Source organism: Chiloscyllium plagiosum, chromosome 39 (genome assembly GCF_004010195.1).
Source record: "Chiloscyllium plagiosum isolate BGI_BamShark_2017 chromosome 39, ASM401019v2, whole genome shotgun sequence".
Classification (NCBI taxonomy): Eukaryota; Metazoa; Chordata; class Chondrichthyes; order Orectolobiformes; family Hemiscylliidae; genus Chiloscyllium; species Chiloscyllium plagiosum.
The window spans coordinates 20,978,611-20,983,072 of record NC_057748.1 but is presented as its reverse complement, the minus strand read 5'-3'; the positions used below and the strand labels follow the sequence as shown (position 1 = coordinate 20,983,072).

The 4,462-nt window shown below is 40.8% G+C and overlaps 1 protein-coding gene across 1 annotated transcript in view; it reads left to right on the top strand.

Annotated features, from left to right (window-relative positions):
• The window catches only part of smdt1b (single-pass membrane protein with aspartate-rich tail 1b), a 20,291-nt gene extending 16,337 nt beyond the window's left edge, over positions 1–3,954 (top strand). The window contains exon 3 of the mRNA XM_043679985.1: positions 2,962–3,954. The gene's annotated coding sequence lies outside the window, so the exon portion shown is untranslated. The remainder of the gene's footprint in view (positions 1–2,961) is intronic.
• The last annotated feature ends 508 nt before the right edge of the window (positions 3,955–4,462 follow it).

Genomic DNA, 4,462 nt, shown 5'->3' with positions numbered 1-4,462 from the left:
CCTTTATTCAACTGTTACACCATTACATCCGATTTTGCCTTCTCTCTTTCAAACTGCAGACTGAACTCTATCATATTATGGTCGCTACTTCCTAAGGATTCCCTTACTTTAAGATCTTTTTATAGAGTCTGGTTCATTGCAAAGCACTAGGTCCAGAATAGCCTGCTCTCTTGTGGGCTCCATGACAAGCTGTTCCAAAAAGCCATCCTGTAAGCATTCCATGAATTCCCTTTCTTTAGATCCACTAACAACATTATTTACCCAGACCACCTGCATATTGAAGTCTCCAGCACCAGCTGTTCTAAGAATCCATCTCTGAGGCACTCCACAAAGTCTCTTTCTTGGGGTCCAGTACCATCCTGATTCTCCCAGTCTACCTGCATGTTAAAATCCCCCATAACAACTGTAATGACATCTTTGCGACAGGCCAATTTCAGCTCCTGATTCAACTTACATCCGACATCCAGACTACTGTTTGGGGGCCTGTAGATAACTCCCAAGAGGGTCTTTTTACCCTTCGTATTTCTCAGCTCTATCCACACTGACTCTACATCCCCTGATTCTAGGTCCCCCCGCGCGAGGGACTGCATATCATCCCTTACCAACATGGCCACCCCACCCCCTCTGCCCATCAGTCTGTCCTTACAATAGCACGTGTAGCCTTGAATATTTATTTCCCAGGCCCTGTCCACTTGAAGCCACGTCTCAGTTATCCCCACAATATCTGCCAATTTCCAAGAGCCTCAAGCTCATCCATCTTATTTCTAATGCAATACCTTATGACTCTGACTATAAGTATGTGAAGTGTTTCCTTTGCCCTGCCTTTGGAATGCTGGAGAGTGGATAAACAGAAATTGGTGGAGGACACAGTTTTCACTGTCTGAACAGTGTCCAGTCCATCATAGTTGGTTTTGCAGGAATTTTATCTGTACACGTGTGGAATTGAATTTAAGAAGGAGACTACCATTTGATTGATGGTAACAGCATTGAAGGATGCAGTGGATACATTGGTGGAATTTCTGTCACACTGATGTGTTGCTGTTCCATAGTTCAGGACTCTGCAGTACAGAGTGTAATACAGATAGAATTCCTATACAATTACTTTATACTTCATTGTGATTGTATCAAAATAAATCATTCATTATAAAACTAAATTGACTTTTTTTTTTAACTTGAGTTGGCATCACAGTCGAAAAAGGAACCTAATTCTAACCATCTAAAATTACATGTCTTCATCCTGATGATTCACACAGTAGGTGGCTTTGGAAACAGATTACAGAGGAACCTCGATAATCCGAATGAGATGGGTGTGCACTCTTTCATTTGGATAATTGATTATTCGGTTAATCGATTCAATGCCTTTCCTCTGGGGCTTTGAGTTCTCTATTAAATCTGCTCCCCGTTCAGGAGATTAGCAGCAGCATGCAGCGCGTGAGCCACCGCCCCCAACACTGCCCACCCCACCCACTGTGTGACCCCCTTCCACCCGCCTCCTCTCCAGGGCAGCTGGACTGGACACCTACAAGACTGCTGCTGCCTTTTGGGGGGTAGACTCTCCAAATAGCATCCACATGTGCGCACAGACAAATAGACAACTTTTCATTGAAACCTTTTGACAGGTTCCACCTTTGCCCTGTACAGGACAATGTTGGAGAGAATATCTGGAGAAGGGGGGTTTAACGTACACGCCTGTGTGTGTGTGTGTGTGTGTGTGGGGGGGGCGGGGGCAGGGGGTGTAGAGGTCAGTCATTTAGAAAGGGTGCCTGCGCTACCATCGGTCCAGGACTGTTCTTTGCAGCACATTTAATCCCTGTAAACAAAAGATGCGATCAGTGTTGACACACGTCTTTGATGTAATGTTTCTGTCGGGACCGATTTTCGGATAATTGGTATATGGATAATCAAGGTTCCTCTGTATAACACTAAGAATATTTTAAAATGAAAGTACAGAAACACTTTTTTTATGAGTTTCAAATATGAAAAGTGACAGGGGGTTAGAGGTTTGCAATGCAATGACGGACTTCAGTTGAGTTGATGTGGGAAAACTGTTTTCACTTGTGGCTGAGTCCAAAATAAGGTAGGATAAATATGCACTGAGGGGGTGGAACTCGCTCCCATGTGGAGCAAGGTAGCATTGCTGCTTTTAAGATAATGGAGTACAGAACCGGAGTACTGCTGAATAAAGACACAATTGAAATTTATTTGTCTTGAACAGTTTGCACGAATACCAATTTTAAGGGAAAACCCAAAATTAATAGTTGAGTGATGATTGTGTTGACATGTAGCTTAATCATGATTAATCGTTACATGGTCTACTTATCAACCAAAGGGTCCTGTTCTTTTTGGATGGAAAGAACATTGCTCTTATTTCAACTCTGCAAAATGAAGGACCACCATTTGCTGGGTTGATTTCTCAGGAAACACCCTTGACTAATCAGAATCAAACCAAGCTTGGCACTTAACTGACAATTATTTAACTATTGTATTTTCCATGAAAATGCCTGCTACCAGAGTCCACTTGCCAAACAGTCAGCACTCTCCTCTCATAGTGTATGAATGTTGGATTTTTTCCCTTCAAATTGGTATTCTTGCAAATTGTCTTGTTGAGTGCAGGACAAAATGTGGGTCAGGGCTGATTTCTAGATCTGCATTTGAAGTTGAAGTCGAAACTCACATGACTGAACTAACACCGAATGAAATTCCTGACCCTGACCAAAACCATGCTATTATTAGGATGGTTAGCTGGGTCATCCAAAGGTAAAATCTGCCTCTTAAGGATCTTTCCATCCAGTATCCCAAGTAAGCCATCATCTCTGGAAAGGTGAGTTGCAGTGTGATAATAGATTCTAATGTGTCACCCATTTGCTCACCAGACCACCACCTCACCTCCAAGTCAACAATTTGTGGGATTAAAAACGTTTTGAAATGCAGTGAAACAAACTCTCATCTTTTGTCTTTCAGATTTCTGCTGTGACTTAGAGCTGCTCTCATTGGACTGCACACTATAGTAACGACTAACTGTACATATTCCTGTATCTGAAGCTTTGGCTAGGAAACACAAGACCCTGAGAGAATGAAAACTTCTCAATATTTTGCATGTGTTGTATATAATGTGTGCTTAAGGGAAAATTTAGACTTTTAAAGAGCGTGTCCATTCTGATGGGTTATGTGCATTGCACTGAACGGAGTTTTTCAATTTGTTTCTCCTCCCTGTTCTGAAAAAACATTCCCCTTCTCTGTTTTCCTTGAGACATTGACTCAAATATGGATCTATAATAACAGGTTATCTTTTTAAATTTTGAGACAGGCTGCAGCCTGATCTGTATACATGTTGTGTGCATTCTTTAATTTGAACTGTAGTGGTCCCTAGCTTTGAGTGTGGACATGGTTTGCCCATTGACAGTAGGGTGAAGACAAAAGGATCTTTAGATTTAAAATGCATTTTGCAGTACAGCCCTCATGTTTTACATCATTCCAGGGAGTTTAAATACAATTGAATATAATTATTTCAAAAAAAAATAAAAGCTTTAAATGTTTACAGTCATTCAAGTTATGATCTTCAGTATCTGAATTTCAGAAGTATCAAGTGAACTGAAACTTAATTGAGTAAACTGTTTGTACCTAAAATAATCAGAGCTGTTGTAAGATTTGATATTTAGAGATGGACATGAACACAATTGTTTTTTGACCAAGAAGTTCCTAGCTATATCTTGTGGTGGCATGTGAATGAGAAGGACACTGATTCCAGGGACTGTTCCAGTCTATATTTTATTGGGTTGCATGTTTTCTTAAATAAAAACATTTAACCCCATGACATGCAATTAAAGTCTCCTCCTCAGTCTGAAGATTTACTGAGTGTGTTGTTTGATTGGGTTGCAGCTGCCAATGTTGTCGAAGGAGCTACAACCATCTGTGACCATGTCAATCACGGCAATAAATCTTGTTCAAATCCAAGTCCATCTCTTGCCATGTTATTGAAAGGCTGTGATATTGGCTCTGTCATACAACTTTAACAATACTGAAGATTTCAACATTGTATAGGCTATATAGTAATAAACCAGGCTATTCCGCCCAATCAGTCTATGCTGATATTTATTTGGGCTTCTGTCCCACCTTTTCATAATAAAAGTACCAGCGTCACCCTCTATTCCCTGCATCTGTATTTGTTATTAATGCATTGAAATTGTTTGCTTCATCACTCGCTCTGGCTAGTGAGTTCCACATTCTCTTCTTTCCAGCTTCTTCTGAATTCTTACTTGGTGACTACTTTAAAACCACCAGTGTGTTTATTATCTTCTCCACATTGTGTATATCAAAGCCTTGCGTATTTTCCTTTTCAATCCTCAGCTATTGACATCACCATTAAAGAGCCTCACATAGCCTGGCATCATTCTGGTGGACACTGGTCCACACTCATCTATGGGCAGTGTCCTACAAACACATCTTTAGAAGGTTCTCCATT